The sequence below is a fragment of the Sinohyriopsis cumingii genome, chromosome 2 (genome assembly GCF_028554795.1).
Source record: "Sinohyriopsis cumingii isolate HCF-2022 chromosome 2, ASM2855479v2, whole genome shotgun sequence".
Taxonomy (NCBI): Eukaryota; Metazoa; Mollusca; class Bivalvia; order Unionida; family Unionidae; genus Sinohyriopsis; species Sinohyriopsis cumingii.
The window spans coordinates 42663912-42679816 of NC_142962.1; the positions used below are offsets into that span (position 1 = coordinate 42663912).

Sequence of the window (15905 nt, forward strand, 5' to 3'; positions counted from 1 at the left end):
AAAGATTTGCCAATAAATTTATATATATTTCCTGATGTACATGAGATGATACTGCCTTATGCCTTTCAAGCCTAACCACAGTTGTCGTTTTATTCGTGAAACACATTCCTGTTTAAGTACAATTAAACCTGAACGTATAAATTTACTTCTGATGTTGCCATAAAAGTCAAATGCATGTTGTATTGAAATGGCTGGATAAAACACAGGTACATTTTTCGATAAAACACATGTACCTTTTTTTGCAAATCATCTAGCGCATTTAGGTATCATCACTCCAGCCAGGAATAAGTTTCCACTTGTTCAAACAACTGGCAAATTTCGTGCTACACGCAAAAAACCAGTTTAGTGTATCTTGTGGAGCGCTATGACGTATAAGGTAAATTGTTACAAGAAATGCGAAATATTTTGGGAAATACATGAATGAATGAATCAACTGACTGCATCATATAGAACTTTCCGGTAACCGAGTTATCTCCCTCTCTTATTAGGTATTTACTACATCCGGCAAGTAATTGAGCCGCTGGACAAGAAGATAACTGCTATCGTCACTAACGAATATTTGCCAAGTGTTTTGTACTTAGGTATGTTAATCATGACGCATGAGTGATTTCTGGCCCCTCTCACAGCATACAAGTATTATGCTGGAAAGTTGTTGTTGTTGTTGTAGGGTTTAACGCCATTTTTCAGCACACGATAGGCTATACATGGTGGCCAGTATTAATGTTGGAGGAAGATCGAGGGAAAACCCCGGAAACAACCACCGACCCTCGAGAAGCTACTGGCAAGCTTTCTCACATACCCACATTGGTCGAATCCGAGACTCGAACCTACGCAGACAGAGGTGAGATGGCAGTGATCCGTAACGGAGAGCGCTTTAGACCACTCGGCCACTCGGGGCCCCTATGGTGGAAAGAACTGGGGAACTGCGTATGTATATAGCGACGAAATGAAGAAAATCTCTCTCTCTCTCTCTCTCTCTCTCTCTCTCTCTCTCTCTCTCTCTATATATATATATATATATATATATATATATATATATATATATATATATATATATATATATATATATATATATATATATAGTCATGTATACTTAATTGTTTGTGTCTTAGTCTTAATTTTTTAATTCCATTACGTGTTATTGTATTGTAACTTTATTTACTGGATTTGACATTTTCCAGAGATTCGTTTCAGTTCTGTTTGACCTGAAATTTTAAATTTTATGAACAACTATTAAAAAACACTGTATCTAGTTTCTGACCTTGATTCAGACCATCGACAGTCTCGGTAAACAACTTTTTAAAAATTCTTTCTAGAGTAAGAATCATTAAGTATGTCAGGGCTATACGTGGACCGCGTGATAATGATCATGTAACAAACTTCCATTCCTTCTGGAAAGATGAACTCTTTACCCCCATAAGGGGAATCTGTTTTGCGTTGTAGTTAGTCTTATAACTCATATTATGATAAAGTATTGTCAGTCAGGCTCTAAACATATGATGTTACCAGTTTGAAATGAAATTTTATTTTATTGAAATTCAAGTGAATCTTTTCCCTGGAAATACATGTATAACCGCTACTACAAAATTCTTGGAAGTTATACTGAATTCAAAACTGAAAAAATAGTTTCTGTGAGTCAACAAGGAACTGTAGACACAACAACACTTCGCAGGCTACAACAGACTTCATCGTCTTCCATTCTGGATTTCATCGGGATTCGAACTCAGTTTCATTCAAAACATTTTATTTCTAGAATTTCTATTTTTTAATTCTTTAATTTTTTGGGGATTTTACTCGTAAATCTTAAGTTCTGTTTTCTCATCTTTCACTTGATATTCTAGGGAAAAAAATTATTTGTTAAATTTTACAAAGCTTGTTGCCTTCGCTCTTTTCTGTTACTTTTTGTAAGAGCCTAGACTCGTAACACTATATATATAGTATGTACGATAATGCCGATCTCGTCAATAGTAAAACATAATAACTAGACCGAAACCAGAGAACCAATTAATATACCTTACTTTTTTAACGCAAATAAACAAAGTAGATACAAAAATGTAGTGCAAATTAAAATATATAAAATAATCATTCCTAACACAAGCACGATATTACATTATTAAAACAATATAGTATACACATATAACACACACAACACAAAAGATTGATCCTTGGTCAAGATCACTTAAATTTAGGGACCATTATATAGAAATCAGTCGCAAGACCTAGTGTTTGAGGAAGGAAGTATATGTCATAAAGATATATACAGGGAAGGAAAACAAAGGGACCAGCTCCAGGGAAATCGTGAGTTCAACTTTTATACTAGCGTAGATGGCTTTTAACTAATGTAATTTAATTTACAATACCAATGAAAATACATTATAAGATGTAGCCCAATTCAGATGAACACACTATGTACTTCAGAAACTTTCTTTTCCGATTGAGTGCACGAACTGAAAACTTAAGTATTTAGCGATCATTAGTGTACTTAAATCACTCATTCCCTATGTGCATTAGAAACAACCATACATAAAAAGTGACAAGAATATTATCTTATTTCATTGTTGGCTTAGCATAATGAATACGGCAATTCAAATAGTTTTATGCCGATCATTGAAATAGCTTTTAGCACGTAATTTGGCTCATTTTTTAAACAAGAAATAAGAATAACCCAAATGTAATTATCTTATACCATTAATAAACAAAATCCGGTTCTTTGTCTTTGGCGATGATTTGTAATATTTACAGTTAATTCTCACCTCAGTAGCTTGTAATGGAAAGAAGAAAAAAAATGTCATCTAGATACCTGTGTCATTTACCACGTATTCGATAAAGTATTTCCCTATTGAGTTTAAAAACCTTTTTTTTCTTCATAGAATTGGATTTATTAGCCTGAATTTATGAAAAATTCTCAATTAGCAGAATTAGAAATATATTATTTAATGATGCCTTTTAAATTAGACAATATAATCTTTTCAAAATTTCAGTTGAAAGAAAATGTTGAGCGTTCAACCATTTAGTGAACACTTGATAATGACTTGAGATTTATCTGACCCTGTTTTTCGTCAAACATCTAACTGTATGAAAAATGACACCTTCCAATTTAAAAAAGGAAATCATAAAGTGAATAAAAATGAATGTTAAATGAGAAAAACCAGACAATATAGCATTCAGATGGTTCCCTTTATCTGAAAATGAATATCATGGCACATAAAGACATATCTGCACAGAGTATAATGGTAGAGACAGGGAGCAGTCCTCATATTTCAACCGAAACTATAAGACAAGTGTGATTAATGCATTCGTTCTATACGCATCTATATTTTCTAATGCTGCTCACGCAAGCCGAGGGAATTCATTTTTCACTTATGACCTAGTTTTTGTTTAATTCAAACTTTTAGCCATCACGAAAATACACTCAGTGCAGCTCTGTCAACAAAGATAGTAAAGTATATGTTATAGCAATTAATATCAACCGTGCTGCCTTTTGTTAATACGTTTCAGAACCCCGCTAAGACCAGAGACTGAATGGGGGATGGAGATTTGTCAAACTTATTCTTAATGCTAAGCGTCAAATGCGTGTCTATAGTTTATTATTTAAAGCTGAGCACATATTGTTATATTATATGCAGCTAGTGTTATGTATTAAAAAAACAACCACAGTACTATGAAATAAATAGCAAGTAATAATTTGCAAATGTTTAGTTCCAAACTTTCCCATTTACTGACGTTTAATTTGAATCGTTATGAATACGTTCTGCATATAACACACAATAGGTTAACCACGTAGCTGTCAATATAATGTCATCTGATTCATGCACAGTCCAACCTGCAGTAAGAGTTCGATGTTCCGAACAACTCCGTCTCCTATCTAAACTGGTTCCGATTTGTCTTTATCTTCTTTTCATCTGCAGATTGTACATCCCTTCGACAGCCATATTAAATCCATTTAGTGGGTAACTGCACTGTATATCAACCATTTAGTGGGTAACAGCAATGTATATCACAATGAAACAAAACCGACATATGCTATCATAATAGCCACACTCTTTAAATTAAAAAAAACAACAACAGTTATTCATAGCATCCCTTTCCACAAATAAATATTATGCTCTCTTTTCCTATTCCGCACATCTGACTATTGCCTTGACTTCTTTAGGTCCCAACACTTGTCAGTTTTGTATCTGACAAAGACACGAATGAAGAATCATTCACTTTCAATCTGATCTTTACAAGCTTTTTAACGTTAATTTTTAACCTCATTAGATGTGTTACGTCCTGGGGGGGGGGGGGGGGTCTAAAGCGCTCAACGTTCCGGATCACTGCCGTCTCACCTCTGTCTGCGTGGGTTCGAGTCCAAAGCTCGGCTAGCGTGGGTACGTGGGAAAGCCTGCCAGTAGCTTCTCGTGGGTCGGTGGTTCTTACCTGGGTTTTCCAGGGTTCTTCCTCCACCATTAATACTGGCCGCCATGTATAGCCTATCTTGTGCTGAAAAATGGCGTTAAACCCTAGAACAACAACAACAACGTCCTAGGGGCTTAAGCTACGAAATAAGAAAAAAAAAAAAAAAGCAAGAACCCAACAAGCATTCTATAATCCAAAATATGTATTTACTTCCCTAAAATATAAAGTCAAACAAAATCAAAGAATTAAAAATAACTTACATTATGATATGGATTCCTAGAATTTCGTAAATGTACTATCATTTTCACATTAATCTGGAAACGCTCCAAAAGTATTCCGAATGAGAGTTCTAACGCACTTATGTGCTAATGTTCTGATATCGAAGAGATTTAACTTGTTCACGGTAAATCCAATGAAATTTGAACGTCTCACAGTAACCAAATGAAATTAAAAAATATCAAATACTTGAATAATTTCACAATAATCCAGTAAGGTACTGTGTGTTTAGAATAAATGTTTCAGCTCCGCAATTTCAGTTAACAAATTATAAATAAATCAAAATTCCTGTCATATCTCTTACAAGCCAGCTAATTGTTGAATGAGAACGCTACGTGTTTAAGTCCTTAATATGATAGCTATTTACGAAGTAGATAAACAAATCGAAATCACAAGAATATAGTTCCAAATATTTTAAAAATAAAATTATTCAGTCAGCACTAGATTTTGTATAATTTAACCGGTCACCAGCTATGACACATACGTTTCTTCAGTACAAATGTACTCCCTAGATCATATAATGATGATCTGATCTGTATTCAATAATCATTACCTATTTAGACGAACATGTAATGTTCACGTGAACTTGGCGATTTGACCTTGATTTACGAATGGAAATAGTGCATATTCCTACCGCACAGGCTAGTCATGGAAATTAAAGAATTCAAAAATATATAATTAACCAAATAATAAAACTACATTATCAAATAATATATGTGATATAGATATATGTAACATTTGGCTAACGAGAATTTTAGAAATTCTACAAACACATCAACATCTTCAGCGTGGGATATTATTTGGAACACAAATACCACTAAAGATTATTCAGAACTGGACTTTCTTTAGTAATTCTAAAATAATTTGGATTTAATTCGCAACGTTGTAAGTTCTTTATTTAAAAATGTTATTACTTTATGTTCTAGAGAAATTGATTGATTTTTACAAAGTTTAATACTGGCCGCCATGTATAACCTATCGTGTGCTGAAAAATGGCGTTAAACCCTACAACGACAACAAAAACAAAGCTTGATGCTATTCGCTCTTTCCTGTTTCAAAGGTTAAGACCATAGATACGTAATATATGAAAATAAAATTCAATAGCGAAATCAGTTTACCAATTTTCCTTTCTTCCATATGTGAAAGCTTTTATAACATATATAAGTATATGTATATAAAGTATATACGATTATATAAAAAAAGACTAGAAAAAGACAGCCATGCACAAATAAAGTTATCTTTTTTGTAGCCGACACATTTTCTTTTAAATAATTCTCTAAGTTTGCTTATTAGTTACTCAGTAGCCTATAATTATTATGATAACAATGAAATACCCGTGACATAATGTGCGCTTACATAAATTTACATAAAATAACAGCTGTCGTTATGGCTAATCGATTTCTAAGTCGATATAAAACATTTTCCAGCAATCATTGAAACTAATATATTGGCAGATTCGCAGAAGAAGAATGGATTTACAGAAATAACCAAAAACGCAACAAAAAGAGGTTGATCTCAGAAATAACAAGATGTGTACGATTAGATCAATGAGAATAACCTACGGCCATATTACATTTTGTTGATGATGTAGAAACTGTATGCTCTTAGAATTTTGCAACACATTGCACTCTGAGAATTAACTGTATAAAACAGATATAAAGTTACAGTATATTGACTATATAAAATTACTATAAAGGTATAGTATATGAATTGTCACTAATACAGGGGTAGGGCAGAGTCGCACTGAGGTAATATGCCCCAAAAATTCACGAGCTAAGAAAGATTTAATTTTTATTTGGTGCAAATGATTACAATATCTATTGAAGCATTCAAAACTAAAGTAGATAAAAAAACACTCGAGTTATAATGTAGAATTGATATAATTACCGCTTGCATTAATCTGAAGAAGAAAAAAATGATACTCGCATTAAGTGGTACCGTTGGTAAAATATACAATGAAACAACGTAAATACAGAGGCGTTCCAAATCGCATTGAAGAGGGAACAGGTGTAAAGAGCACTAATATGCGAGTTAGAAAACATGAATTAAAAATGAAATCGATAAAACAAAAGTGTGCTGAAAAATCAACACAGAAGTCAGCATGTATATTGCTGCATGATGTCCACAATGATCCGAATCATGAGACTCCGGATGGTATTATTTCCACAATGATCCGAATCATGAGATTCCGGATGGTATTATTTCCACAAGGATCCGAATCATGAGACTCCGGATGGTATTATTTCCACAATGATCCGTATCATGAGAATCCGGATGGTATTATTTCCACAATTATCCGAATCACGAGACACCGGATGGTATTATTTCCGCAATGATCCGAATCACGAGACTCCGGAAGTAGTGAAGGGGGTAGGATTAGCCTCAATGGGAATTAGCATTAAAAACACCCTTGGGTCAGATTAGCCTCAATGGAAATTTAACATGGAGAAAAATCGTGGGTAGGATTAGCCTCAAGGGAAATTAACATGGAGAAAATTGTGGGTCAGATTAGCCTCAAGGGAAATTTAACATGAAGAAAAATCGTGGGTCAGATTAGCCTCAAGGGAAATTTAACATGGGAATAAATTGTGGGTTAATATACGTACAAGGGGAATTGAACATGGGATTTTTTTTTTTTTTAAAAAAAGGGGTAGGCAATTGAAAGGCTATCTCTTTTCGAGATATATGGCTGGCCCTGAAAAGGGCCTTTGGGTTTATGTTAATGTATTCATTAACATAAATGGCACCGCATTGGTCTTCTTCTTGTCCTTAGGCTACGTCTCACTGTTGGTCCGTAAATCAGCACTCTTTTCAGGCATCCTTGTCTTTCAACGTAGATCCTACGTATCCACAGGCTGGTGTTTGTCCTGTGGACAACGGTCCACTTCGATCGGACATACATGAGCAAGTCTGTCCGAAACATCATGGAAGACACAAGGGTGGATGACTCAACTGTGGTCCACATCTTGAAGCGACGAGAACAGGTGAATCAATGCAGTGAAATGCGCTTATTTATAGGCAGAGGTAGGATTGAAACGGATTGAGTTCATTCACCAATCCGAACACGCGTTACGAAATTCAGTCAGCCCGCATCCAGTCCGAAGAGAGCAGTCTGTGACGTCACGTAGTCAATATAGATTCGCTAGCGCTTGTGTGCAGTCAATCTATGCGACAGTGATTCAACATGACGGAAACTCAGAAAACGGTCCAATGGGGTGCACCAGTAGGGGAGACCGCCCAAGGGAACCCGGACTTACTTTCAGAAGAGGTGAATTGGGATTTTGTGGATTTTCTCTCCTCGCAAGAATTTGTTCCGGAACCTTCGTTACCTTCTTCATTACCGCAAGTGGAGAATTTTAGACAGAGACAGAAAGAAGAATTGGAGAAATTTATACAACGACAAAAGGAAGCGGAACAGGCTTTTCTCCTACAGCAACAGCAAGAAGAAGAGGTAAGAAAAAAACAACAGCAGCAACAGCAAGAAGAAGTAGCAGCAAAGAAACAAGAGGGTGAAAATCAAACGGTCACGGTACTGTTGGACATTTTAGCGGAGTTAAGAAGTCTGAAACAAATGTATCAGACTTCTTTATTACGACCGAAGAGAATACGACCTTCCCGAGCTAAACACGTCAACCCTGTGACTAAGCCTACCGTACCACCCTTAGTGATTTCAACCCAATCATTATCATCATCATCAACATTACGCAGTCCAGAAGTAGGCCTTGGCCGTGGCAAAGGCTTAAGGCAGTTAAAGTTGATTGCTTAAACTCACCCCTTCACCATGAAGAAAAAGGCCCTTTTCAGGGCCACCCACATTTCTCGAAAAGAAATACAATTTCAATTTGCCAATAACTCAAAAAAACCCCACCCATTTTACCCTTATAGTACGTGTCTGTGTATGAGTGCATGAGTGTACGTTCTTATTTTAAAATCAAAACTCAAAGACACTTGCCTTAAATCATTAATTTATTCTTTTATCCATTTTTTTTACAATCCAATTCACAATTCACAACACAACACTTTAATAAAAAGTTCATTGACTTCTTCTTCTTTCTCCTTGTTTAGTCTCTCTGTTTTTTGAATTTTTTCACCGTCACACTCTTTTCCTCTTCTTCTTCCTCCTCGCTTACTTCCCTTTTTCTTTTTTTCTCCTGTTTCTTTTTCTTCACCTGTCTTCTTTCTTCCTCAGAAGAATCTCTCTCTTCCTCTGACGAATCCATCTCTTCTTCTGAAGAATTCCTCTTTTCTTCTGATTCCTCTTGTTTCTTTTTTGGGCAATCTGGAGACCAATGTCCTTTTTCTTTGCAATAATAACAGGTATCTTGACTTTTGTCTTTTTTTGTCCCTGTTTTTGTTCTTTTTTGACGGTCTGGACACTCTGAAGACCAATGCCCTTTCTTCTGACAGATATAGCAAGTATCTTGACTTTTATCTCGAAAAGAAGGAGAGTAGTCCGTAGGCTGGTCTGAAGAGAATTTTCTAATGACCCCTCGCAAAGCTCTGACGAAACGTTCGATTTGGTTAGTCTCTTCCATCGTTGTGCTCGGCTTGAGAGTGAAATGAATAGTGAAAGAACAAGACACACACCCTTTTATATACGCTGGTCTGCCATGACTATAAATTAGTCTATGGTGTTTGAACTTGAGTCATTTGACGTTTTTCACTCAAGATGAAACGATCCTATTCATTTGAAAAGAAAGAAGAAGAAAGTAAGAGGCAGAAACGTGATCTATCGCCTCGTACCAGGGCTGAAATCTTGGCACAAATTCATGCCAGTGATTTTGAAGAGGACATGAGTGAACCAGAATTTGAAACCTCTCAACCAAGTTCACCACCCTTAGTCAACCCTGAAAAGTACTATTCCATTCGAGAGACGGAAAAGCGCTCCTCTAGGAAATTTAGAACCACGGCTTACAAATACACGGTGAAGTTTAAAGATTTCAAGGCTGAAGTGCCGTTAGAGAAAGCAGAAGGGTTTATCACTGGGGTGTGGGATTCTTTGCTCACTGCACTCAAGCGACAATGTCAACCCAAAGAAGACGATCGCTTGAGACTTTCCATACAACACGACGGTTTGAAATCCCCTGTTTGGATCGAGTTTAGCACCCCTGCAGAATTGACCGCTTCCAAAGTCATTAACAAGATTCAACACGTACAACAATCTAATGACCAGTTTGACATCACCGATGGAAAAGCCACACTGGACATGACCCACGTTTCTCCTCCTCAAGGGACCGGACAACGCAATAAGGTGTTATTGGTGAACGAACTTCGCAGTACCAAAAAGAGCCTCGTCCAAATTCACAACCCTCAAGACCAGATGTGTTTAGCCCGTGCCATCGTGGTGGGACGAACCTATGCCAACAAGAACGACACGACAGAATGGAAAAGAGCCTGGAAAACTATTCGACAATCGGACCGAGCCAAACAACGAAACGAAGCAGAACTCCTGTTGCAACAAGCTGACCTGTCCAAAGACACACCCTGTGGCATTCCTGAGATGCAAAAATTGCAAGATGTCCTAGCTCCACGATACACCTTGAAAGTGCACCCTCAAGAAGTGCGCGGACCTCTGTTGTTTCGAGGGCAAGATTTTAAGGACGGAAAATACATTCACCTTTATCATCACGATGAACATTTCGATACCATTACCAGTATCACTGGATTCCTGGGATATGTTTATTATTGTGAGAAATGTGACCATGGTTATAACAATCGAGAGCAAAACAAGCATTGTGGATTGAAATGCTCAGGATGTTTGGCCTCTTCACCCTGTCTGAGCGAAGAACCAGTGCCTTGTTCAACTTGTCTGCGCACGTTTGTCAGCCCTACCTGTTACCAACAACATCTGAAAACGCAAGGTTCACAGAAGAAATGCGCTTGTCAACTGCTGAGATTGTGCCCTACGTGTGAACAAGTCATACGTACCAATAATACCAAGGCACACGTATGTTCAGGAAAGAAAAAATGTCACATTTGTCACCACATCGTGGACTTGGAACACCAATGTTACGTGCAAAAATACCAATCCCCACCAGAGAAAGAGGACGGCCACAAGAAGAAAGGCAATTTCATCTTTTTCGATTTCGAATGCATGCAAGAGACTGGCATTCACATTCCTAATTTCTGCGTGGCTCATCGAGCGTGCGAGAAGTGCATTCAAGAACCTATCTTCAGTCATTGCCCTCACTGCAGCAAGATTCCCGGAGGGGGTGAAAAAATCTTTCGAGGACCGAACACGTTAGCCGATTTTGCCCAATGGGTCTTCGACCCCGTCGACAAGACGTGGAGCCAAGAGGACATCGAACGTTACGGAGATTGTCATCGTCATGCCACGGTGATGGCTCACAATTTCTCCGGATACGATGGACAGTTTCTTTTGAGGTACTATACGGAACAAGGCACCGAGCGTCCTAAAGTGACTTTGAACGGAGCCAAAATCATTTTCATGCAAGTGGGACAAGTACAGTTTAAAGATTCGATGAGTTACTTGGCCATGCCTTTGAGTCGAATGCCTAAAACGTTTGGAATGACAGAAATGGCTAAAGGGTACTTTCCACACTTTTTCAATACGGAAGCCAATCAACACGCCGTTCTACCCCATTTACCTGAGGCTCACTATTACGACCCCGACAACATGCGTACCGAACAACGAGAAGCTTTCTACGCTTGGTACCAGGCTCATGCTTCGGACCCTTTCGACTTTCAGGAAGAAATGCTAAAGTATTGTCGTTCCGACGTGGACATTTTACGACGTTGCTGTGGAAAATTTAGAGAACTGTTCATGGAACACGGAGGGGTCGATCCTTTGAAAGAAGCTTGCACCATTGCCAAAGCGTGTTCCTTAGTGTATCGACAACGATTCATGCCTGAAAACACCGTGGCTGTCATCAGTCCTCAAACGACCCACTATGTCAAGCGTGAATACTCGGTCAAAGCCCTACGTTGGTTACATTACTTGTGCGACAAGGAAGACAAGTGGATTCAACATGCCCGCAACGGAGGGGGCGAAAAGACCATCGGAACGTATTCGGTCGATGGCTGGGACTTAGAAAACCCCAAGATCGTGTACGAGTTTAACGGTTGCTTATTTCACGGATGTCCCGTCTGTTACCCTGACCGTGGCACTAAAAATCAGTTTTTGCAACGAACCATGGAAGACTTGTACCAGGACACTTCTCAGCGGCGCCTAAAGTTAGAACAGCAAGGATACCAAGTGGTGGAAATGTGGGAATACGAGTACGATCACCGAATGAAAACCGATCCCGAGTTTAAACGTCTCGTGGAAAGTTACCAGTTCATGGACCCGTTGAACCCGAGGGATAGTTTGTACGGAGGAAGGACCAATGCCACCTGTTTGCTGTACCAAGCCGACGAAGAGAAAGGAGAAGAAATCAAATACTTGGACGTGTGTTCGCTGTATCCCTACGTGTGCAAATATTGTCGCTTTCCTGTAGGGCACCCGCAATTGCTGACGGAACACATCGACCTGAAAAACATTCGACAATACGAAGGCTTGATCAAGTGTAAAGTTTTGCCTCCCACGAACCTATACCATCCCGTCTTACCTCACCATTGTCAAGGCAAACTGATGTTTCCCTTGTGCCGTACTTGTGCCGAAACGTGCAACCAAGACCAACCTTGTCAGCACAGCCAGGAAGAACGGGCCTCGACGGGAACCTGGGTCAGCGTAGAATTGTTCAAAGCTATGGACATGGGATACCAACTGTTAGAAGTGTACGAAATTTGCCACTTTCCCAAGACACAACAATACCACAAGGGTGACCCTACTCAGAAAGGCATTTTCGCCGACTACGTGGATGCCTTTTTGAAACTGAAGCAAGAAGCCAGCGGCTATCCTTCTTGGTGTCACACTCCCGAAGACCAAATACAATTCAAAGAGAAATACTACGAACAAGAAGGCATCTCTTTAGACCACATCGAGAAAAACGAAGGCAGGCGATCGTTTGCCAAAGTGATGTTAAATTGCTTGTGGGGTAAAATGGCACAACGACCGTGTTTACCCAAGACGGAATATTTGACAGAACCTTCCCGCTACTTCCACATGATTCACGACAAAACCAAATACATGAAACACGTGGACGTCGTTCGCGAGGATTTGATCTTGGTCAATTACGAAGAAGATCTGGACTTACGTGACAGCCCATGCTCGCTTAAAATTGTACGAAGCTTTAGAACTGTTAGAAGAACGCGTCCTGTACTTTGACACGGACAGTTGCATTTACATCCATCACCCGATTCAACATCACCCTAACATCGAAGGAGACCGTTTAGGACCCTGGACAGACGAGCATCCCAACGACAAGATTCTAAGTTTCGTCAGTGGCGGTCCCAAAAATTACGGCTACGAATACCGGGACAAACAAGGAGAAGTGCACACGACGTGCAAAGTGAAAGGACTGACTCTGAATTATCGTACCAGTCGAGTGGTCAACTTTGGGGTATTGAAAGAAGCCTTGCAATCGGGAGAGGATGCAAACTTTAAAGTGACCACCTATCAACCGAACAAAATTGTACGTTTACCCACTCACCACATCGTCAGTCAGCCCTTGGAAAAAGTCTATCAAATTGTGTACCAGAAGCGAGTGAGACTTCCCAATCACTTTACGTTGCCGTACGGTCACGTCGGTATTGGTCTGTATATAAAAAAGGAACCCTAGGCAAGATCGATAGTTCATTGTGACTACCAAGACCGAGCGAACAAGATGAATACTTTCAGACAAACACAGAACAAGTTGTTTAGAAAGGCACAATTCAAGTGTGAGGCTTCGGAAGTGGAATGCGATTGTGAGCCTTGCGATGGGTACGATGCTGTACCTTGTGACCTGAGCGATGCCGTAAAGCATCATGGGAACTTTAGTGTCCCTACCCCTATCATGGAAAGTGATGCTGTGCGTGTCAAACCTGTGGGATGCGAAAGTGATGCCGCTCGTCCTCTTGGACATTTTACTGGGTTTCGTTTTAAAGGGGAATGTTCACCTTCACGTCTACCCTCCCTACGGATGTCATCTAGCCCTGAGCAAACTCCTACCCATGTCACTCAACCCTCATCGAAACGAACCTGTGAAAGACGAATATTCGTTCCCTGTGCGTTTGTCGGAATACTGCGACTTTGAAAATCGTCTTCAATCGTTCAAAGGAAAATGGCCAAAGTATCTGGGAGGACCGACCCCCGAAGAATTAGCCAGAGCCGGATTTTTCTACTTGGGCGAAGGAGATAAAGTCAAGTGCTTCAGTTGCGGTGTGTCACTTCACCACTGGGAACCGCAAGATTCGGCCTATGTAGAACATGCTCGATGGTCACCGAATTGTCATTATTTACCCTTAGTGGGACCGAGACATTGAAGTAACTTCTTACCATAATAATCTGTTCATGGATACTTTACAAGAGAACATTCGTGCTTTGCCTGTGGAGTTGAGAGAACGCATTTACCGAGAGCTGGTCAAAATACAAGTGAAACGTAAAGAACAATTGCATCCGTTACGTCACCGGTGTTTGAACCACTGGTACCTGAAGGCTATACAAGGATTGATTCAATTGAAAGTGTTCCATCGGACAGACATTGATCAACGATCCTCTAGTTTTCAAAAGGATTGGTTTGGTATGGACGATTCTACCTACATCATTGTAAACGTACTGCATCGAATTCCAGAGGAAGAGTTAACGAATTACCAACATCTTAAACACTATGTCAACTTGGTGAAAGAGGAAACTTTTGAACGAATTGTAATGTGTAGATTAGTGACTCAACGATTTAAATTCGACACTGAAGTAAAACCATGTTTGTGCAAAGAGTACATTTCTTGTGGCAGACCAAAGAGGATTTAGTATGACCTATTCATGGATACTTTGCTAGAGAACATTCGTGCTTTGCCTGTGGAGTTGAGAGAACGCATTTACCGAGAACTGATCAAAATACAAGTGAAACGCAAACTCAAAGTGATTCGTCCGTTTTTAAATTATGCTATGTTCCAAAGTACAAGAAGACTGATTATGAGTGGATATTACATTAGGCACAAAGGTAAACGAGGCTATTGGTCACCATCCAACGATTCCAAAAACAGTGTATATACTTATGGATACTTTACAAGAGAACATTTTGGGCTTGCCTGAGGAGTTGAGAGAAAGGATTTACCGAGAGCTGGTGAAAATACAAGTGAAACGTAAAGAACAATTGCATCCGTTACGTCACCAGATCTTTAACCACTGGTACCTGAATGGTATAAGAGAACTGATTCGTCAGAAATTGTTTCAATGGTCAGACCTTGTTCAATACTTCCAGGCCCCCGATGATTCACGTGTTGATCATTTTGGTTACTTCGAGATTCACCTAGAGCAACCCCTTGAGGAAGACGAGGTAAAGGATTACCAACATTTGTTACGTGGAATCTACTTAGCGGAAGAGGAAACTTCTAATCGAACTCTGACGTTTCGGTTACAGTATGCAAGATTTGCATTCCCAACTGGAGAACGAAGATCACTGGCTAGAATGTACGTGTATTCTTTTCGAAACAAAGAGACTATAAAAACAGGCTGCTATGCCACGACTTATGTCGTATGTAATCCAACAGATTCCGTGGAAGGAACTCAATGACCATATTCAAACTGTGGATCATTACCATCGATTATTACAAGAACTATATCCATTCAATTTGGGACAAGTGGTGTGTGTCTTAGTGACTTGTTTTCTGGGATTTCGTTTACCAGCCGATTCTTTGTGGACTCTTTACGATCAGTACTTACCACCTCAATGGCCTTAAATGGTCACGAAAAACTCCTTTTGCTCAAAGCCTTGCGGTTTCATCTGGATACTTCTCGACCTCAACAGGAAAAAAAGATTCGTCAACTTTTAGCTACCCAAGACGTGTATGACGATGTGTGTGTAGCTTGTGACTTACATCCCCATTGGACAGATGTCCGTGCCTGGAAAGAATGGGGTTTTGAGGCTTGGACCCAAGAAGTGGCCCAGTATGCACGAGAGTTGTTCAAGGAAAAAAGTTACTTTTCAACCCGTGTTAGTGACGGTGCCAGAAGAACCCGTCACCCAGGACAGGACTGTCGTGGACAGGCCTGAAAGACCTTTTCGGGAGGACACTTGTGTGACCTTACCCCCTACTATAGAACTGGTTAGAACATTACCCAAAACATGTTGTTGTACAGACACTTGTGTTTATTCCACGTTCATAGTTATCATGTGCCTTTTATCCTT

The 15905-nt window shown here is 39.3% G+C and overlaps 1 long non-coding RNA gene across 1 annotated transcript in view; it reads left to right on the plus strand.

Annotated features, from left to right (window-relative positions):
• Positions 1-506: 506 nt before the first annotated feature.
• LOC149804724 (uncharacterized) overlaps positions 507-15905 on the plus strand; it is a 28969-nt gene continuing 13570 nt past the window's right edge. Inside the window, exon 1 of the long non-coding RNA XR_016414207.1 lies at positions 507-581. This is a non-coding gene — a long non-coding RNA (uncharacterized LOC149804724). The remainder of the gene's footprint in view (positions 582-15905) is intronic.